The sequence below is a fragment of the Schistocerca gregaria genome, chromosome 8 (assembly GCF_023897955.1).
Source record: "Schistocerca gregaria isolate iqSchGreg1 chromosome 8, iqSchGreg1.2, whole genome shotgun sequence".
NCBI lineage: Eukaryota > Metazoa > Arthropoda > Insecta > Orthoptera > Acrididae > Schistocerca > Schistocerca gregaria.
In genome coordinates this window covers 83,299,903-83,323,300 of record NC_064927.1, presented here as the reverse complement: position 1 = coordinate 83,323,300, position 23,398 = coordinate 83,299,903, and the positions used below count along the sequence as shown (strand labels likewise).

At 39.9% G+C, this 23,398-nt stretch overlaps 1 protein-coding gene across 1 annotated transcript in view; it reads left to right on the top strand.

Annotated features, from left to right (window-relative positions):
• The first annotated feature begins 427 nt into the window (after nucleotides 1-427).
• Nucleotides 428-23,398, top strand: part of LOC126285287 (fatty acyl-CoA reductase 1-like) — a 148,272-nt gene continuing 125,301 nt past the window's right edge. The window contains exon 1 of the mRNA XM_049984576.1: nucleotides 428-512. The gene's annotated coding sequence lies outside the window, so the exon portion shown is untranslated. The remainder of the gene's footprint in view (nucleotides 513-23,398) is intronic.

Here is a 23,398-nt window from a genome sequence, read left to right as displayed (position 1 = left end):
ACAACAAGAAAGCGAGTCAGAAAAAAAAGAAAATTGTTAACATCGAGCACATACTTGTTGCGAAGTAGTTTTTGAAGTTATTTGTATGGAGCGTTACGTTGTCCGTAAGTGAAGCGAGGACAAGGAACGATTCAGGTTAGAGGAGAATATAAGCTTTTGAAATGTGTGATAATGGAAGGATGTTGAAGCTTACTTGGGCAGATCGAGCTGCTGAAGAAGAGATACGGTACAGAATTTATGAAAGGAGAAGTGTGGTCCATAACTCGACTAAAAGGAGGGATCGGTTGGAATGGCACGTACTGAAGCATCCACGATACTTTCCGCATGCTAATACCATGACTGGTACATTTGACGTCAGTTCATCGGCAAGGATAACACATTCGGCTTGAGTGATGTAACCGGAACTGCCCGGGCTGCTAATAAGCGCAGCAGGTCGACGTTCCGACGAGTACCGACGCCACCGTCGCCAAGCCCGCCGTACGCCGCACGCCGCCGCTTTGCCCTCACAGAACGTAAGTCACAGCTTGGCTCCACCGCATTTTTTCCTTTCCTTTACTTTTTTAGAGGTCCTACCCAAGACCTTTGCTCTCGACTACATAAAACAAATCGTGTAACTGCAACAAATCATAGATATACGTACTTAGCAATTTCTGTCAAAGCAACAAGAAAGACTCACACTTGACGATGTGCAGAAGAATGTGTAAGTAATTGTGTTACAACAGGGGATACTAGATATTTTGCCGCTATAGACGAAAAATGACGTCCCCTCTTTTTTACCACCATCGGTTTTCACCCACCCCCTGTGCCACCACCAACGTACAATGGCACAACAATTAAAATATCCTATTATTCTTTTAATCATTAAACTAATATGACCAAAAGACCTCATTTTATGGCGACAGTTACCAGTTCAACTGGCGCATGAGAAATGATCAGCAGAGACAAGACCAGAAAGATGGACTGAGGGAGGTATGGTTTCAAGTCACAACGTGATCGCAGGCCAGTTTGCTTTCGTTTGGTAATCAATAGCAGCTACTTTACTTTTGAGATAGGTAGATGCAATGTGTTTACTTTCGTCAAAGCAAGTGACGATTTATTAAGTAACAGTTCCGTAACAAGCGGAGCTTTAATTTTTCGTCTTTTCATTTTTTTCTCCTCATTTGCTCAACTTTTCACTGTTTGATTTGAAAATATTTTTTTCTGCCTTTTGCCGCCCCTAAAATGTTGTCTTCCTAGGCGGCCGCCTAGTATTGTCTCTTGGCAATAACTGTCCTGGTTAGAACTGACTAGAGTTTCCATGTGCAGCAGAGAATAAGCTTGCGTTAAATGTATACAACTCTGCTAAGTAGAGACTCTAGAACGTTAATCACATAACAGATGCACTGCAGTTTTCGCGTACCTGAGAGGTACTATCGATAGCTGTTTCGACAGTACGCATTTGAAGCCAATTTGTAGCCAATACACAGATTTTGAGACGTTGGAGGAAGGGCAGTTTTTACAATAACAAATTTTTAAACGGGTCAGTGCCTGTTGACATTAAAATCCTAAAAGTAGCATAAATGTGAATGTCAGTGGTTTTTGTTGCGGCTAGCTAGTGCAAGAAGTTCACGAGTTGTCGTATAGTAAACAATGCTAACATTAACAGATGTTTGTTCGATGCTGTTCCTTGGATGCTAGCCGGCGATGTTATGTTCTTTTACAATGTGTTATGTTTAAACAGTGAATGCATTGCGACGCTCCTGTCACTTGTTGTATGATAGTGGACGTAGCAGCACGTGCTTGGCAGGTGGTATTTCCCAGTGCGAAAGTAGCGGACATGCTCGTGGTTTGTAGTGAACGTAGAAAGTATGAGGTTAGTATGCGTACCGCGGACGCCGAAAGAAATCCCAACAGACATAAACATCTTCAACTTCTTCACACAGTTACAGATGATATGAAGCGGCGTATTAGTGCTGAAATGCTATAACGTGTGCATCAATAGCTGCATGGCAGAACGCAAGCCCATACTGACGCTGGCGGCAGTCATTTTGAGCACAATGTTTGAGGTTGCATTGGTTCCTTATGTGTCACACCCGACAGATGAACTGCAATAACCTTTTTTTTTGTTTTTCGTTTGTCCTAGGCCATCATTTCTAATACGACACATCCGGAGATTTGTGTACGACTGCACATACTCGCCTACGTGAAATTCACATACGTTTTTGTTACAACGTGGAATAAATAATTGTCAGTGTATAAAATGTTCCTACTGCGATATATCGTAAACTGCTTGCACTAGGTTCTTGCAACAAACAGCACTGACGTTATAACGTAGTCTAATTTGAATTTGGTATGGTCACTAGGTATTGTTACGTAGAAATACTTCGACCTCTTCCAAATAAATACACCTTTGTAACTCATAAAGCACGCTGTATATGGGCTTCACAGTCGGGCCCCGGGCTACCATTCGAACGTGCAAGATACGCTTATGAAGGACGTCTTCGACTATCCAGATATTTGCCGTTTAGATGATTCGTCCTGTAAGTTAAACTGTGTGGGCCCCAAATGGAACCTCGTAATACATAATAAACAAAATGAAAAATCTCTGTGCTATTTGAGTGGAAACCATTAATGAACAGTACTGGTATCGTAAAAAAAGGTAAATTATTATTTACAATGCTATATGACTTGTGTGAATCCATAGGTAAATGGCGGAAAAGATATTTATAATTTTGTTCCTGTAACAAATTTTCTATATTATTGAAGTGGCGTCAGCACCACCTTCAGCCTTCACAATTTCGCTGATGATGGATATCAAACGAGGATAGTCCACGTGTTGGCCGTGTAAGGTTATTTGGTGTAAAAGCTCTGCACCAGGGTGAACGAATCTCTTCTCAAACAGTTTTAACTTATACGTCGTCACAGACTGTTGTGATTCTAGAAAATCATTGAGCAGTTAAGGTTGTTCACAGTGCCTTTGTTTTGATAAAGTTTTCTATCAGAATGTGTCCCCATAGTGGTTAGATGTACTGCATTACTCCTTTTACTTTCGATTCATGTAGGGATGATAGTCTGATTATTAAAGAATACGAGGCACCTAACACACCCTTTCCTTCATTCGATGTTTCTGTTATGTGTTCCTCAAAGGTAACCGATTTTCTCCAAGTGAACTCCGTGATATTTGGCAGACGCGGTTCACGGAAACTTTCCACCGAGCAATCTCGGAGTTGCTTGCTAAATTCTGTCTTATTGTCAAATGAATAGCCGCGTAACTTTTGTTGGCATTTATTTTGACCTGCTGTTGCTTAATCGTTTTTCAGTCTATATTAGATCTGTTTGGAATTCGTAGTCAGTGTTAATTTCGTTGTCTTCTGCTTGATACGTCACTGTATCGTCGTCGAATGTGAACTGTGGTATTGAAACAAATAAATATTAAACACTATCGGTCGCAAAAGGGAAGTTTGTGCAGCTCCAGCACAATATGCTGTTTGCACTCCAGTGTTATTATTGGAACTAGGAACCTTCGTTACAACAGTTGCAAATTTGTTGGTAAGGTGCCACATTTCCGAACGCTAACAGAAATCTATAAAGCGTAAATCGTTATAGGCGCTAAAAGCTGGCTAAAGCCGGATGAAAGTTCAGCAGAATTTTTTTTTGAAGGACTTAACGGCGTTGGGAAAGAATAGGATATATACAGTTGGTGGCGGCGTCTTTGGTACTATTAGCCAAATTGAAATAGATAGTTCCTATCCGTAGAGGTCATGCGTAGCAAGCGGAATAAAGTGGTAATTGGATCCATTTACTGACGTCCCAACTAAGAGGATGAAATTTCTGAAAGGTTCAAAGAAAACTTGAGTCTAATTTCCGTCACACAATTGTAGTTAGTGGTGACGTCAGTTTACCCTCGATAAGTTGGCAAAATACATGAGTAAGTCAGGGGGTAATCATTAAGCATCATCTGAAATTGCTCTAAACACATTCTCTGGTAATTATTCCCAGCAATTAGTTCACGAGGTCACTCAGATAGTAAACGGTTGTGAAAACACAGACGACCTCATTGCAAAAAATTATCGTGAGCTAATAACAGCATCAGAATGCATACAGGGGTTAACGAACGTAAGGTTGTCGTAGCAAGACTGAAAACCGTAACTTCCAAATCCACCAACAATAAACGAAAAATGTATGAGTATCTGTTCAAGAAACAGATAAAAACCCTCTTGGCGCCCTCATGAGTGACAATATCCACTCCTCCCGAATTACTAATGTAAGCTTACACCAGATATGGCTTGAATTCAGAGAAACAGCATCGACAACAATTGAGAGATTTATACCAAATAAATTAACAAATGACTTAGTTGATCCCCTATGGTACACGAAACAGGTTAACTGTTACAGAAACAACGAAAAAAACAGGCATAATTTAAACGGATGCAAAATCCCCAAGACTGATGACGTTTTACCCAAGCTCGAAATTTAGGGCGGACTTCAGTGCGATATGCTTGTAATAGTTCCCACAACGAAATCTTGTCTCGAAACGGGGCAGAAAATCCAAAAAGTGTCTTGTCCTATGCAAAGTATACTACCGGCAAGACACAATCAATGCTTTCTTTGCGCAATAGCAATGAAAATGCTATCGGTGACAATGCTGCTAATGCAGAGTTACTAAATAGTCTTCTTAACTAAGGAAGAAAAAGTAAATATTCCAGAATTCGAATCAAGAACAGCTGCCAACGTGGGTAACCTGAAAACATATATCCTTGAAGCAGTGAAGCAGCTTAAATCACATAATAAAAGCAAGTCTTCCGGTGCAGAGTGTATAACAATTAGGCTCTTATCAGCGTATGCTGATGCAGTAGCTCCATATTTAACAGTCATATACATTCGCTCGAAACCAAGGACCCGTACCCAAAGGTTGGAAAGTTGCACAGGTAGCACCAATATTCAAGAAAAGCAATACCATCGATATGCAGCAGGATTTTGCAACATGTACTGTGTTTGAAGATTATGAATTACCTCGAAGAGAAAGGTCTATTAACACACAGTCAACAGGGAATTAGAAAACATATTTCTTGTGCAGCACAACTAGCTCTTTTTACACACGAAATGATGAGTACTATCCACAAGGGATTTAAAATTGATTCCGTATTTGTAGATTTCCAGCAGGCTTGACTCCGTACCCAACAAGCGGCTTCTAATCAAATTGCGAATGGATTTGTGATTTCCTGTCAGAGAGGTCACACTTCGTGGTAATTGACGGAAAATCCACGAGTAAAACAGATGTGATGCCTGGCGCTCCGCAAGGTGGTGTTAGAGGCCGTCTTCTGTCCCTCATTTATATAAACGATTTAGGAGACAATCTGAGCAGACTTTTAAGGTTTTTTGAAGATGAAGCTGTCACTGATCATCTAGCACAGTCATCAAAAGAACAAAGCCAACTGCAAAACAATTGTGTTAAGATATCTACATGGTGAAAATACTGGCGATTGACGCTAATTAATGAAAAGTGTGAGGTCATCTACATGAGTGCTAAAAGGAACCCGTTAAACTTTACTTACACGATAAGTCAGTCTAATCTAAAAGCAGAAATTCAACTAAATACCTGGGATTTGCAGTTACCAACAGTTTAAATTGTAAGAACGAATAGGAAATGTGGGGGGGGGGGGGGGGGGGGGGAGGTGAACCAAAAACTGCGTTTTACTGGCGGAACACCTAGAAGATAAAGCGGATCAACTAAAGAAACTACCAACACTACGCTTAGCCATCTTCTTTTGGAGTACCGCTAAGAGGTGTGGGATCCTTACCAGATAACAATATTCACGGAGTACATCGACAAATATCAAATAAGGGCAGCACTTTTCGTATTATCAAGAAATAGGGGTGGGAGTGTTACCGACATCATACAGGATTTGAGTGAAAATCATTAAAATAAGACCGGTTTTAGTTGCGGCGAAGTCTTCTCACGAAATTTCAGTCGTCATATTTCTCCTCAGAATGCGAAAATATTTGGTTGACGCCTACCTACTTAGGAAGAAACGATCATCATAATAAAATGAGGGAAAATAGAGCTCATGCGGAAAGATATAGGTGTTCGTTTTTTCCCCGCAGTATTCGAGATTAGAATAATAGAGAATTGTTGTGAAGGTAGTTCGATGAACCCTCTGCCTAGCACTTAAGTGTGGTTTGCAGAGTAGATGTGTAAATGTATATGTTGTTAGTAATGTGTATTGTTTTTGGTAGATGGAACCACTTAATTTACAGACTTGTAAACATACAAATATGTAGGAGTAATTTGCTCGTTCAGGTGCAGACTAGATCCTCCCACAATTACCGTACCTTGTAGTCTCTATCAGGCCGTTTTCGTATGTAATAGGCAGCCTAGTGGGCCCTAAAAAGTGTAAGATATAATTATATCGCAAGCTTCCGCATTTACGCTTACATTCAACAAATGGTCCTAAGCCTTAGAGTTTAAAGACCAAGTCGTGTATAATTTCTTCACACTTAAGTAATATACCTAAGTACAACCAATATTGCTAAGCTTTGTAAGCAAATGGTTCTGGATTCTAGTTTCATTATCTGCCACTTTCGTAACGTATACTTGTTTTCAACACACATATTCTTTAAACTACTACAACAGCACTCACACACTTTCAAATCAAGCCAATTGCCCTAATAGCCTTGTAGCCTTAAGGTCTTAAGCAATCTAAGGTTACACGACATCATACTCAGTGCAGAAATATTGTACGGAGTTCACGATTTAAATTGCCATTGCCGGTGTGAAAGTCGTCATTCATGTACGTTTCGACATTAGAAGGGTTCCGAACAAATTTGTTTATTTCATTAATAATCAACTTATCATTTGTTAATGAGAAAACATATCGTTTCATTATACAGGGTGTTTTATTTATCTTGACCACCATAAATAACTGTCTGTACAGATGAAAATTACAAAATGTTTCAAATAAATGTTCTTTAGCCGTCAGGGGGATATCAATCAGCATGATTGCCTTCGTTCAAGCTTTGTTTCTTTCATAGATGTGAACAGCGGTATGACTTTTTTAAATGGCACCCCGTATTTTTTATTCGGTAATTCATTTCCTCTCCTAAAGACCTACTCAAAAATGTATTACAGTGTACCATTCACTGAAACACAACGTTATTAATTATATAACACAACATGGCTTTGACCCCGGGATCGCAAACTCGTCCACTTTGTGGAGTTGTCAGATAACAAATGAAAAACAAGTAAAAACATAACACAAAACTGACTTTGACTGTACCATTATCCAGGAGTAGAACATGCAAAGGTGCTGAAAGTGGTGACCCTGGACACCGATACACTGGTGCAATCGTTGAATGAAAGAAATATTTACTACTAGTGTTGCCTGCTGAAGAGGATTACAAGCAAGCACGATACGTTGCTGCATGTGCTCTGGAGGTGTTGGAATATCGGGATAGACATTGTCTTTAATGCATACCCAAAGAAATAAGTCCAGAGAATTTCAACCAGGAGACCTAGCAGGCCAAGTAACAGTTCCTCCTCGGCAAATCCATCTGACATGATACAATCGGTTCAGAACAAGACGTGCACGCAAGGCATTATGTGCTGTGCGATCATCGTGTTGATACCGCATAAGCATTCTGGTTCTCGGTGGCACTTCATCCAGAAGAGGAGGAAGAATTCGTCTGAGGAAGTTGGCATACGCTGTGCCGTTTAGACTACCATTGATGGAATAAGGGCCACTAATTATAGTACCAAGCATCCAATACCAGACGTTAACTCTCCACTGGCGCTTGTCCCACTTGTCTTACATCGTAGGACGTCGCTGGACCAATACTGCATGTTCCTTGTATTTACCTCTCCTTTGTTTGACAAGCACCTTTCATTGGTAAATAGAACATTGGAGAACAAGTTCGGGCTGGCGAAGATTTACTGCTGTGCCCACTGACACAACTGTACACGATTCTGGAAATCATTTCCACGCAATTCTTGATGTATGTGTGCATGGTGAGGATGGAATCAGTGACGTGTAAGAATACGATGTGCACTGGTTTTAGGAACTCCAATCTTGTGTTCAAGCTGTCGTGTGCTCACTTGTGGATTCATAGCCACGGATGGGAGAACAGTAGCTTCGGCAGCTTCGTTTGTGCGAGTGTTACGACAATTGCGTTGTCGTGGGTTGAAACTTCCCGTTTTATGAAGCGTCGCAACAAGACGAGGAAACGTCCGTCGGTAAGGTGGGTTTTTGTCGGAATATCACTCTCTGTACAATTCCGCTGCCCGGGGCAGCATTTCGCCTACCTTGAACAACAACAATAAAAGAAACATTTGTAAGAAAGACAGCCTTTACTGTATGACTACTCCACGCAACAGTATTAAAAAGGACTAAGCTACTGTACTAAATGTACCAGTACATAAGAAAACATTATTGCAATTACTGTTCTACAAACTTACATTCCTCGTAGATGAGTAGCATTTCTACCTTCTCTTCGTTGGTGTAAGTTCTATTCACAGAGCTCTTCAACTGACGATGGATGACGGAATGACGTGTGTGCCTTCTACTTACATTTACATTTGTCGTCTCTCAACGTCAGCACGTTGATATCTAAACATTCATGGTGGTGTCTATTTGTTCTATATCGTGTCTCCCTACCACTTTCGCGCAACGACGCTCTGAGCGTGTTTTTTTAGGGAATTAACTAGTTTGAACCTGGGACCTGTTGCTGGTAAGGAGACGCCAGACCACACATGACATGTAGAATTCAGAAGAGTTCAGCGCCGTAGGTGTCCAGACCTTCCCTTATCGTAGGGCCTTCTAGCTTAACACGGTTCTGCTCTCGGCTTCTGTCCTCGTTTCTCCCCTCGGAACTGCGTCTGCCTCACGGTGGGAAGGTACGACATGCATTTAGGCATTCTTGTGTTAGTCTGTGGTATTCCATTTGCTCACTCGTTACTCGTATTACTTTGGTTAATTTAATGTCACGATTTATTCGGAGCTATGTGACATACTACTGGATTTGCTTATCATGTCAGGGTTTTCATGGAAGGTGTTGGATTTGCCTGACACCTTACAGATATGTTTCATTATCCCGAGTACCTGCACTAAGCGCTGGGTTCGTCAACGTCCATGTTACGTAATTAATAATGTTCTGTTTGAGTGAATCATGCACTATGATACATGTTTAAATAGGTCTTTAGGAGAGGAAATTAATTACCGAATAAAAAATACACGGTACCATTTAAAAAAGTCATACCGCTGTTCATATCTTTGTAAAAAAACAAAGCTACAACGAAGGCGATCATCTGATTGATGTCCCCTTACGGCTGAAGAACATTTGCTAGAAACATTTTATAATTTCTATCTGGACAAACCGTTATTTAGGGTGTTCAGGACAAATGGGACACCTTGTATATAAAGCTTTCTCAACATCAAGCACCGGCGCTATGGCCGAGCGGCTCTACGGGCTTCAGTTCAGTGCGACCCCGCGGCTGCTACGGTTGCAGGTTCGAATCCTGCCTCGGGCGTGGATGTGTGTGATGTCCTTAGGTTAGTTAGGTTTATGTAGTTCTAAGTCTGGGGGACTGATGACCGCAGATGTTAAGTCCCATTGTGCTCTGAGCCATTTGAACTATTCGACATCAACCCATCATTAACTCTGTGTAAACCACTATCACAACCACGCGAAATTTCCTATCACAGATCGATAAACATACACTTTACATATTATTAACGCGCACACTGATGAGAGAGCGAGCAAAATAAGGGCTAAATACATTGGAACCTGATAATATTTCGACTGCGACAGGCATCGCGTATCAAAACCAATCCTATGTACAACTCAATAAAAAACTTACTTTTTGTACAACGGCTACATCTCAAATACAGATAGAACGAAATGTACGATATAGACGGAAGTGCAACTAATAATCCTGGGCTGCTATGGAGCATCAAGACAGATGTAGGAGGTAGTGATCACAAGGTCGTTGTAACGAGACTGTATACAATAATATCCAAATCCACCAAAAATAAACTGAAAATATATCTATTTAAGAAAAGTATATAAAACTTTGTTTGATTCCTTCCTAATACTCGTTCACAACTCCTTATAAACCAGACGTGGAGTAAATTAAAAGAAATAGTGTGCAAGGGAACTTCATAAATTAATACAAGATAGTGATGATTCCCTAAGGCACACAGATCAGAACACAGTTGCAGGATCAACCTTAGAACCATGTGAAATTTAAAAGAATGCAAAATCTTCCAGCTCATCCGTGTTTTACTGAAGCTCTAAACTTAGCACGGACTTCAGTATGAGATACTTTTAATAGTTTTCACAACGAAACTCTGTTTGGCAGTAAATCCAAAGAAATTCTGATCGTATGTAAAGGTGCAGAAGTGGCAAGACACAGTCAATACTTTACCGCGTGATAGCAATGATCATCTTAGTTACAGTCAGTACGTTCCCTGTGTGATGTTAGTAATGGCACTAGAGCGGAGTTGTTACATACGGTTTTTCGTAATTCCTTCACCCATGAGGACTAAGTAAATATTGTAAAATTCGATTCAACAACAACTGTCAACCACTTAGAAATAGATACCTAGGTATTGCAAAGCAGCTTAAATCACCTAAAAAAGGAATATCTTCCACTCCAGATTCAATACCAAATCACTCAAGATTTCCTTTTTACAAATACAGAAACCTATACTTTTTTGACATTATTAACACCCACACAGATCGACGAGCGATCAAAATATGATGAACAAAATAAAGTTCGACGTCAGCTTTGCAGCGCGAGAAAACAATCTGAATCCTGACAAATTTCTGGGGGTTTCCCTTTGTCCAAAACACTCATTCGTGTTGGAAATCCAGCCTTCGCTAAACAATTGACAATGGGCCTGGTCCCACGAGGTCACGAATAAAGTGCACTGAACGCAGTTATCCAAGGTTACGCAGACAGGCATCACAGCGTAGTCGTTTGCTTGTGCAAGAATAACACTTAACAGTTCACTCCTGCGCAGAAAACAAGAGTTCCTTCTGTTGGTCGGCATATAAAGACACGGACTAAAGTCGACGTTAGGAAAAACCGACAATCAAGGGAAATAAGCTTACTACATTCAAATATCATATCAAAATATAACCAATACTATTTTAAAATGTAAATAAAATCTTGACAGTACACGCGGAACATCAGGCCTTCCATAAACCCACGAGCAGTTTGCCCTCTGATACATGCTGCATAGGTTAACCATAGTATCACCAAACAACTATAACTATAATAGGAATATAAACTTTAAATGAAACAATAAGTTTACTGTTACCAGTCACTGGTAACAGTAAACTTATTGTTTCATTTAATGTCAATAACAGTCATGGTAAAGCCTAACCTAAAAATGTTCGCATTTAAAGAATATAAACTGATAGTGGAATGTCACACTTTGTTTTGTACGATTCTTGAAGCCTGAACAGAATGGAAATACATCCACGTTCATCTCTAAAATCAACACTGTTCTGTTGTACTGCGAGGTATCAGATACTTTATGCTAGAATATAGATGTAATAATTACACCAAACGATGCCACTAATAATAAACTTACTCCAAATCTTCAAGCAGTTGTGTAACTTCTGTTAATACGGAACCAGCATTTGACCGTGTGGACTGTCGACAACGCTCGTCTTTGCACAAGAATGTTGTTTGCTTCAAGAAATGGCCTGCTTCCTTCCACACACACATTGCTGCTCGCGTTAAATTAGCACCTTCCTGTCACTCATGCGCCGTGTCTCAGATTTGTCTTTTAGTAGCTGTAGGAGCAGTTTTTAGTTTTCAAATACAAGTTTAAATGTTTCATTTCAGTCGAAGTGTGGAATTGGCTGATCACGTGTTTTAATAAATAGACGTTAAAATGACACTCGGCTGGTAATGACGTTGGAAACAATGGTTTGGACTGGAGTTGACATTGCAACTCATCACAGAGGTGCTGCGATGGGCTCAGGCTGGGGCTCTGTACAGGCCAGTCAGGAATGCTATTCTCCATCCTATCGCACACGACACAACTTGATCCACCACTCCAAATTTCCAGTCATTCACTGTCTGGTGGCATCGAACTTTATACTATCTCAGGTGACAATTAGCACTGAGATCACTGGGCAACACAGACCAAACCATTTTTCTGTTAAAGCTTTTATACCGACAACAGAATACTCCACGCTTCTTTTATGGTGACGTCGCCGCTTCTGTAATATTATAGTTCCATATTACATAAGAGACGTCTAGATGTTTTGATATACACTGTCATTTCCTGGTATCAGAATGCTGTTATGGTGTATACATGTAATATGACTAGAAACTCCAATACGAAATGGCTTGAGTTGAAATTGTGGCACTAATGGATCAGATGCACGGGGTATTACAGCAGCCCTGTGTAGACATTTATTACCATATGCATCTAAATCTGGACATAATAAAAGATTTCGTTGGGATTGTGGGAAGTGGTGATGTCTGACTACCTAACATCCAACCATGATGTCTACAAGCAAGAAGACTAGCAAGAAATTAACTTTCTGTACAGTTACAAGTTCGCTATGAAAATGAAGTGCCATGCTACTTGACAGAGCGTAGGGGAACGATGGGAGTAAAAAATGTGTAAAACATTTTGCGTTAACTTGGAAAACTTTTTTATAATTTTATTTGTTGCTTACCTGTAACCATCAACACCACTTTAAATCTTAAACGAGTCTCCTTTACGAATCCATACTTAACAGACTATATTCGGTCATTTACAGAAATAATCAACTGATTTGGAGCCAGATACTCTGTTACAAAATTGTATAATTGATATACAAATTATTCTGAATTCGACAAATAAAGAATATGTGACCTGTGTCTTCCTATACTGTGAACTTATTTTCATTGGAGTTTCAAATAACTTTTCAACACACAAACGCAAAAACAACTCTCTTGGTTACCAAATGTGACACAGATTGTCCCTTCACTGCACAAATTCAGTGTTGAAACACGTATTAAAATATGTGTTTACGATAATCTACATGTGTCCTGTGTATAGAAACAATGAATAAGTAGACATCCATGCGTGGTTTCAATTATAGTGACTATAGTTCGATTCGCGATACACATATTGCAGCTACTGCTATGGCATTCTGGCCTGACGATATGGGTATCTCAGTTATCTAATTCATTCTCATACTATTGCAGAATACGTAGGATATTTTTAGTGTCTTATGGTTGACCTGTTTTCGTTTATTTCTTTTTTTCCGTAGGACTAGGTTGAGGAGCAATGGTCCAAGGTCATGGAACATGTCAGTACATCATATTACAACATAAAAGTAACAACAAATGAAATGTTTATGAACCTGAGTAAAGTCAATCCATAAGTCTAAGTAAACGCAACAATACAACAAGAATCAGCTTAATTTTTCAAGGAACTCCTCGACAGAACAGAAGGTGTGACTCATGAGGAAACTCTTCAGTTTCGATTTGAAAGCGCATGCATTACTGCTAAGATGTTTGAATTCGAGTGCTAGCTTACTGAAAATTGATGAAGCAGAATACTGCACACCTTTCTGCACAAGTGTTTAAGAAATCCGATCCTACTGCATGTTTGATTTCTGCCGAGTATTAACTGAGTGAAAGCCAATTATCCTTGGGAATAAGCTGGTATTGTTAACAAGAAATGACAGTAAGGAATATATATATTGAGAATGTCAAAATTCGCAGGGGTCAACAAGAGGTTCGTTAACTTACACCACTGATTGCCCAAACCACCTGTTTCTGAGCCAAATATATCCTTTTAGAATGAGGAGAGTTACCCCAAAATATAATACCATATGACATAAACGAATGAAAATAAGCAAAGTAGACCAATTGTTGTTTCGAACGATCACTCACTTCAGATACCGTTCGAATAGTAAAAATAGCAGCATTAAGTCTTTGAACAAGATCCTGAACGTGGGCTTTCCAAGACAGTTTACTATGTATCTAAACACCTAGAGTCTGATTAATCTATCTTATGTACATCTGTCATGTGTGTAATTCTGGGTGTTATTAATAATCTTAGAAGTGCAAATGTTTCTCAGATATGGATGTCTCGGCAGTTGGCATAGGTTAGATAGCGATCGTAGTTCTGTTTCTCTGTTTCTACATTACCTCGCAGCTTCTGCCGGCTACGGCTGCGTGCGTAGGTGATCTGCAAATGCGCGTACCATTGTCAACGTTAATGGAAATGCAATCCATTGGTGTGGCCTTCTTGTGAGGCTCTAGACATGTTGATAAAGTAAGAATGAGGTGTTGCTCAGTGTTTTCAAGGGAAATGTTGTAAACATTAAAATCATAGTGTAATCATTTATGTCGTATTCAAAGTTCAACTATGCAATTATTACAGTATGGGAATGCACTCCCGCCTTGACACAAAACACTTTTGTATATATTTATTTTATTTGCTTTCCCAAACTGAGTTCAGCGAGAATATCGCCATCATCTGTGGGCTTCTCTTTATTCTAAAACATGCAAAAATAGCTTCGTTATAAAAGTTTCAAGACATTATTGTGTGTGTACTGTTTGGTTCCAAATGTTTATTTCTATAAATAGTTTCATAATATCTTATTTACTTTAAGTCACAGCATGGTTTCTACATTCGTTGCCGTTTTTTCTGGCGTGTTTTCTCTGTTTTTGTTGCCGTTTCCTTGCCGTTCGGCAGGTCATCTGCAGCTGTATGAATGACATTAACAAATTTGAAAAAAAGTGGGCTTATATACATCAGCGTTATATTACTGAAAATTGCGGTACTTATGTGGATGCAGTTTTGGTGTGCTCCAGGACGCTACGATTTTTGTCAAGTAGATACGAGCTTTGGTCTGTCTGCCGGTGCTTTTAAACAAAAGAGAAAAATGTAACTTTCGCACCATAGTCGTAATTCAAAACATTATACCATCTTGCTGTTCGCGTGTGTCGTAAGAATGTACTGCATATTGCGAGACGGGTTTGAAAATTTTTGCGCTAGTTCTGATAATTTGTGTTCCTTATATATGTCTCTGTATGTGATGGCGGAGTGTTTTGTGTGTGTGTGTGTGTGTGTGTGTGTGTGTGTGTGTGTGTGTGTGTGTGTGTGCGTGTGTGTTTGTTTATTTATATGTATGAATGTGTGCATTGTTGCTGTTGTATGTCCAGTTTCAGTTCTCTCAGAGCTGTAAAGAGTGTGTTGTTGACAAGTGTTCTTTCCTTCCACTATAGCCTTTTGTATGTAATAATTTCCTTGTATTTTTAGTTTTCCGTTCAAACTGTTGCCGCGTTTGAAGATTTGTAGAACAGTTTTGATGCTAGTGGGGAAAACTGTTTTAATTTATTTAGTGCTCTCCGAAATTCTAATGTGTATGGTCACTCTTCTGAGCTCTCTTGTGCTCTGTATATCTCTTTTGGAAGTTTCTGTTTGTTTGTTCTGTATGCTGGACCTGAGAAAGTTTACATGTGAGCTGCTATATATCTGCATTGCTGAATTTATCTGAGGATTTTTTAAATCTGATCGTAGCTTTCGTTGAATTGTGTTGTTTGTTTCGGATCTTATTGCGACCCCTTGCTTTTCGATTGTTTCCTATTCTATGTCCTATTTTGTTATTGTATGTTAACGTGTACCATCTACTTTTTTCTTCAGATGTGGTGGTGTCTGCTGTGTTCTCTGTGTGTTCTGCCTCTGTATTTTCAGACCCTTGGTTGTGATCTTTAGTATGTGGGCACTATCATTGTTTTTCATTTTTATCTCATTGTTGAGTTTCTTTATGGTGTCTTTTTGTATTAATTATCAACAGCAATTTTATTTTATTTAGTTCATGTGTGTAATTTTCTGGTTTACGCGGTGTGCTCTTTATCCTGAGGAGCACTTGTGTGTAACTAGCGTACTTATGAGATGTTGGGTGATTGGATGAGCTATTGAAAACAATGCTAGTTGATCTCGATTTTATGTAGATGTGAAATTCATGTTGGTTGTTCTGTCTTGTGATTGTAAGATCCTGGACGTTTACTTTCTTTTCTCTTTAATTTCAATTGTGGATTTGTGGGTGTACTTTGTTGATGTTATTGGGTACCTCTTCTATCTGTATTGCGTCTATGAGACAGATTATATGACCTATATATTTGTACTAATATATTATTTTCTACCCTTCATGTCTGAGTGTGTTGTTAAATAGTATGTTATCTGTATGATTTCCGCCCCCGGTAGCTGAGTGGTTTGCCGGCAGTTGCAGCCGAGCGGTTCTAGGCGCTTCATTCTGGAACCGCGCTCCTACCATGGTCGCAGGATCGATTCGTGCCTCGGACACGGATGTGTGTGACGCCCTTAGGTTATTTAGGTTTAATTACTTCTAAGTCTAGGGAACTGATGACCTCAGAAGTTAAGTCCCATAGTGCTCAGAGCCATTTAAATCAGTTCACAGTTGCAAATTATAGGCGGCACGATAGCTCAGCATGTTCGGTCAGAGCGTTGCTCACCCTGTGTTATAAAAAACTGAGTAAAGGAATCGACGACCAACTTCAACGGCTGTCTGAGGTCCGCCCAGACCAAACGCAACGAACAATACCGAACCAAGTCAAGAAAAAGAAAAAAAAAAGTGGTCAGCGCGATATAATATCAATCCTAAGGGCCCGGGTTCGATTCCCGCCTGGGTCGAAGATCTTCTCCGCTCATGAACTGGGTGTTGTGTTGTCCTAATCATCATCATTTCATCCCCATCGACGCCCAAGTCGCCGACGTGGCGTTAAATCGAAAGACTTGCACACAGCGACCAGTCTACCCGACGGGAGGCCCTAGTCACACGACAGTTTATTTTCTCTGCATGATCTAAGAAAACGGATAAAGTTCCTCTGATGGAGAACCAAATGGGTAGCCTCTCTTACCGCAAATAAAAGTTGTTGTTAAAAAGCCTGTATTGTCTGAGAATTTCTTGCCTTTTAGCCTTTGGTCCATAATGTGGAAAGTTCCTCTTGTGGATGTATATTGTACATGGATCTAATGTCAAAAGATACCATTTTTATAATTTAAAAAAAAATACCATTTTTGCTTTTGAGGGGATGTTAATGTTCTTAAGGTTCTCTATTATGTCTCCTGCATTTTTCACGCTTCTGTTGTTTGTGTATGCGTGTCTGTTCTTTAGGAATTCGTAGATGTTTCTTCCCGGTAAGTAACATTGGACTTGTCTGAAATTACCCATTGGTCTGACTGGAATAAGAGGTTTGTGGATCTGTTGAAGGCTTCTTAAGAGTGGAGTTTTAGGATTCTTTTGCGCCTCTCTTATTGTCTGCTCCTGTGTGACACTATTTAAGTAAATCTTTAGGTTCGTTTGGTATTATTGTGATGGATCACTGGTTAGCCTCGTTACAAAGGAATTCTTTTTTTTTTTTTTTTTCAATGTTGTCTAGGGAATTTCCTGTGCCTGTGTTGGTGATGAGCGCATTCTGTCATTTTAGTTTTAGGTGTATAATGTTTATTGTTGTGTCATCACATGTTTTGTATTTGTATTTACGGTTGTTCTTTCTGAATATATTTCCTCTGTCACTAGATCTGTTGTTAGACCTTGCTTGGTGTCTCGTGTGTCAGTTTTTTCATGTTGCCCTCTGATGCACTCATCCTCAGTAATATAATTTTCAGTGGTCTTATTTCTCGTGGACGGTGTTCTAATTGTATATGAGGCTTTTTTAAGTAGATGCGTTGGTATTTTAGTTTCAGAGGTGTTTTTGTTTCCGAATTTCTTTAATTTCTGTTCCTGTTTCAGCCAATTCAATCTGATTATCGACTCTGTGTGGTAAATTATTCCATCTATTGCGTCTTACAGTACTGAGGAGCTAATGATTTCCTTTGCTAATTCTAAATGTAAATTGTATAAGCTGTTATTCAATTCTTGCTTGTGCGAGTATAGGGAACAAATATCACATTACAGCAAAGTACACGAAATATTTTCCATTCCCGGACTCGAGAGACATAGAGTACGTTTATTCTGCCCCCCTGCTTGCTGTTTGTTTTCCACATTGAGACCATCGAATATCTTCCAGAACAGATGAACTGAAGCTTATTATGGGGTGTATATACACATAATTACACTGGGATTACAGAAGAGACTATTCAGCCACCCAATAGCGCACATACATTTATCTCTGCCGTAAACATTAGCAGCAACACCCAGACGGAACTGAAGCTAGATTTGTGAATGTCACGGGTCCACTTTACAAGTGTATTTAAAATGGGGACTAAATAAAGTTTTTTTACGTCTTAATTCACTTTTGAAACGTGCCTAGAACTGACTGAAATAAAGATGTGTTGTTGTTGTTGTCTTCAGTCTTGAGACTGGTTTGATGCAGCTCTCCATGCTACTCTATTCTGTGCAAGCGTCTTCATCTCCCAGTACTTACTGCAACCTACATCCTTCTGAATCTGCTTAGTGTATTGATCTCTTGGTCTCCCTCTACGATTTTTACCCTCCACGCTGCCCTCCAATGCTAAATTTGTGATCACCTGGGGCCTCAGAACACGTCCTACCAACCGGTCCCTTCTTCTTGTCAAGTTGAGCCACAAACTCCTCTTCTCCCCAATTCTATTCAATACCTCCTCATTACTTATGTGATCTATCCATCTAATCTTCAGCATTCTCCTGTAGCACCACATTTCGAAAGCTTCTACTCTCTTCTTGTCCAAACTATTTGTCGTCTATGTTTCACTTCCATACATGGCTACACTCCATTCAAATAGTCTCAGAAACGACTTCCTGCCATTGCCAGTCTACATTTTATATCCTCTCTACTTCGACCATTATCAGTTATTTTGCTCCCCAAATAGCAAAGCTCCTTTACTACTTTAAGTGTCTCATTTCCTAATCAAATTCGTTCAGCATCACCCGACTTAATTCGACTACATTCCATTATCCTCGTTGAGCATTTGTTGATGTTCATCATATATCCTCCTTTCAAGACACTGTCCATTCCGTTCAACTGCTCTTCCAAGTCCTTTGCTGCCTCTGCCAGAATTACAATGTCATCGGCGAACCTCAAAGTTTTTATTTCTTCTCCATGGACTTTAATACCTACTCCGAATTTTTCTTTTTTCTTCCTTTACTGCTTGCTCAATATACAGAACGAATAACATCGGGGACAGGCTACAACCCTGTCTCACTCCCTCCCCAACCGCTGCTTCCCTTTCATGCCCCTCGACTCTTATAACAGCCATCTGATTTCTGTAGAAATTGTAAATAGCCTTTCGCTCCCTGTATTTCACCCCTGATACCTTTGAAAGAGAGTATTACAGTCAACATTGTCAAAAGCTTTCTCTAAATTCACAAATGCTAGGAACTATAGGTTTGCCTTTCCTTAATCTATTTTCTAAGATAAGTCGTAGGGTCCATATTGCCGCATGTGTTCCGATATTTCTACGGAATCCAAACTGATCTTCGCCAAGGTTGGCTTCTACTAGTTTTTCCATTCGTCTGTAAAGATTTCGCTTTAGTATTTTGCAGCCGTGACTTATTAAACTGATAGTTCCGTAATTTTCACATCTATCAACACCTGCTTTCTTTGGGATTGGAATTATTATATTCTTCTTGAAGTCTGAGGGTATTTCGCCTGTCTCATATATCTTGCTCACCAGATGGTAGAGTTTTGCCAGTACTGGATCTCCCAAGGCCGTCAGTAGTTCCAATAGAATGTTGTCTACTCGCGGGGCCTTGTTTCGACTCAGGTCTTTCAGTGCTCTGTCAAACTCTTCACGCAGTATCGTATCTCCCATTTCATCTTCATCTACATCCTCTTCCATTTCCATAATATTGTCCTCAAGTACATCGCCCTTGTATAAACCCTCTATATACTCCTTCCACCTTTCTGCCTTCCCTTCTTTGCTTAGAACTGGGTTTCCATCTGAGCTCTTGATGTTCATACAAGTGGTTCTCTTATTTCCAAAGGTCTCTTTAATTTTCCTGTAGGCAGTATCTATCTTACCCCTAGTGAGATAAGCCTCTACATCCTTACATTTGTCCTCTAGCCATCCCTGCTTCGCCATTTTACACTTCCTGTCGATCTCATTTTTGAGACGTCTGTATTCCTTTTTGTCTGCTTCATTTACTTCATTTTTATATTTTCTCCTTTCATCAATTAAATTCAATATTTCTTTTGTTACCCAAGGATTTCTACTAGCCCTCATCTTTTTACCTACTTGATCCTCTGCTACCTTCACTACTTCATCCCTCAGAGCTACCCGATCTTCTTCTACTGTATTTCTTTCCAACATTCCTGTCAATTGTTCCCTTATTTTCCCCCTGAAACTCTGTACAACCCCTGGTTTAGTCAGTTTATTCAGGCCCCATGTCCTTAAATTCCCACCTTTTCGCAGTTTCTTCAGTTTTAATCTACAGTTCATAACCAACAGACTGTGGTCAGAGTCCCTGGAAATGTCTTACAATTTAAAACCTGGTTCCTAAATCTCTGTCTTACCATTATATAATCTATCTGATACCTTCTAGTATAGTATAAAGGTATCAGAGAAATATTTGTTACTCCTTTATGTTGTTAGTATGGTAGCTCCTAATACCATGTAATTAAAAAACACCTAATAGAAAAAATTAAGTAGAATCTGTCATTGACAGTTGAGAGTAATATTTTTGAAGTTAGTACCATGGTCTCAGTGTGTCTGAGTGTTTCACTGAGCTATGCTGGCGAGAGCAAATGCTTCAGGTAGTTCACTCTTGCCAGACTCATCACCTGGTGAGTTTCCCCCTACAGGGACCCCTCCTTTTCAGCATGTGGGTGACAACCAGGTGGGCCCTTATCTAAGTCTGGCATTGCTTCAACTTACTTGTGTCAGGCTTCTTGTGGTTTCTTCTCTACCGGCCTTTGTTAGCTAACACTTGGTTTTTTTCGACCCCAGCGGTATTAAGTTTCGAGGTTCGAGGCTGTTTTTAGTTTCTCTAATGCGTCTCCAGCAGAGGCGACAGTGGACAGGATGGACCTCACTACAGTCAAGCCAGCAGAATGCTGATTAACACACAGGCATTACCGAATGACAATAAATGTGTAGGAAGAAAAGCTTGATTAAAAATTACCTGGGCCTACAGGTTGGGCGTGTTCCCCATCATTCAGGAAACTTCATTCTGCAAAGAATTCAAGAATAAAGCATCAGATCGGATAGAAATTAAACGGAATGGACCCAGCAAATGAAAACGGTAACTGAATTTAGCTTTATGGAACGTCCAGGGCCTCGCAACTAATAAAATGCAGGTACTCAGTGAAATTCATTGGAGCAATGTAGACGTAATATCAGTAAGCAAAAAGAAAGGTAAAGAAGTTGCAGAAATAGATGATTATATTCATATTTACGGTGGAGTCAACCAATAGTATTGGGCAAAAATGGGGATAACCGTTGCGGTACATAAAAAATGGAAATGCTGCATTAAGAAATGGGACTGTGTGGACGAATGTCTGATGTGTATGTAAATGACGCTAAAAGGATACAACGTAGCGCATATGCACCCACAAATAATGCTACTCATGGTGAGAAGAATGATTTCTTCAATGATCTGCACTTTCAAAGCGATTTTAATGGACGAGTCGGCAAACAGGACGCTAGCAATGTTTTAGACAAATTAGGGGAGGATAATGTGAATGATAATTGAGAGACGGTGTCAGAAATGTGTAGACAGTACAATCGTAAGATATCGAATGAATTTTTTCGACACAAAGAGAACCCATTACATAAATGGCCACAGGGAAATAACAGTCTATAATTGGTAATCCTATAGGGAAGGAAAGTAATGGTACACAAGTGGAACATTGGAGAGTCTACAGGGGAGAAGACTGTGGATCTGCCAATTATCTGCTTCGTTGTGCACTTTGGTTCCGCTTTCAAAAATTAGTAGGTGTCAAAAGCACTGTTAATGAGATTGGAAAGAAACTGGACCAACCACAGTATAAATTAAATTTACTGCTTCTTATACAAACTTAGTTTCAGTGGAAGGCTGACGATACAGCATTGGTAGTACCGTATAAGGCCACTGTGAGAGCGATTCATGAAGTTGAATGAGATTTTCACTCTGCAGCGGAGTGTGCGCTGATATGAAACTTCCCGGCAGATTAAAACTGTGTGCCGGACTGAGACTCGAACTCGGGACCTTTCGCGGGCAAGTGCTCTACCAACTGAGCTACCCGAGCACAACTTACGCCCCGTCCTCACAGCTTTACTTCTGCCAGTATCTCGTCTCCTACCTTCCAAACTTTAGCTTTATCTCATCTCCTACCTTCCAAACTTTAAAGTTTGGAAGGTAGGAGACGAGATACTGGGAGAAGTAAAGCTGTGAGGACGGGGCGTGAATCGTGCTCGGGTGGCTCAGTTGGCGCGCAAAAGGCAAAGGTCCCGAGTTAGAGTCTCGGTCCGGCACAGAGTTTAAATCTACCACGAAGTTTCATTCATGAAGCTGTCTTTGAAAGTCTCGGAGTACTTCAGACATGTGGCAAATTGAAAAGTGATTAGTGGGACGATGATATTGCCTCAAATGTGAAGGAGAAGAAGGAGGCTTAAGAGCAGAAAGACTGATGACAGAAGTAGGTACTTAAGACTGAGGGGAGAGGCAAAGAAAGCAGAAATTAGAACAAAAATTGCTACGTGGGACTTTAAATGTGAAGAAATTAGCAACTGCATAGGACGTTGGAAGGCCAAATAAGCAAAGGAGACAATAAAACAGCTAAGAACAAATCACAGAAGTAGTATAATATTACAACTGATAAGTTTAGATAGGTGGAAGACATACTGTGAATAACACAGGATTGCGACGCATTTTGTTAATAACACCGTACAGGCAAATCCAGCAGTTCAGACTTGTTCAATGACATACGCGAATCGCGTAAAAAGCAAAATTTTCTATTGTTTTTAAGAACGCTTTCATACATTTCATAGAACGTTTTCCTGGAAATTGCTGGCAACCAGATTGTATGTATTTGAGGCCAAACTGGGTCTCCCTCCCCTCCCTCCTGACCCACCACGTAGAGAATTACAGTATACCCGGGGTAAAGAGATGATCGACTTGTCACACAGCTATCGCTGTGGCGGGCAGCCCGAGACAGTGGCTGCTGGGGTTGACACTGGCACACAGTGAGTGGTGTTATTTACTGTCACGTGTGTTACTTATCAAACCAAGTACTTAGACGTGTCTTCTTTCCAACGTGGCACTTAGCTAAAGTAATGAATGTATCAAAAATTACTGTATATTTCATAGTTTTTGACACTATGACATCACATATTAATAGCACAGTGATAGTGTAGTCTAGATATTTAGTAAGTGGGTATTTATTGTTAAATACTCAAGCAATTAATCTATGAAATGAATGGTACGTGGTGGGGGTCATGTTTTCTATTACTTACTCCCTGTTTGTAAGACACTATGA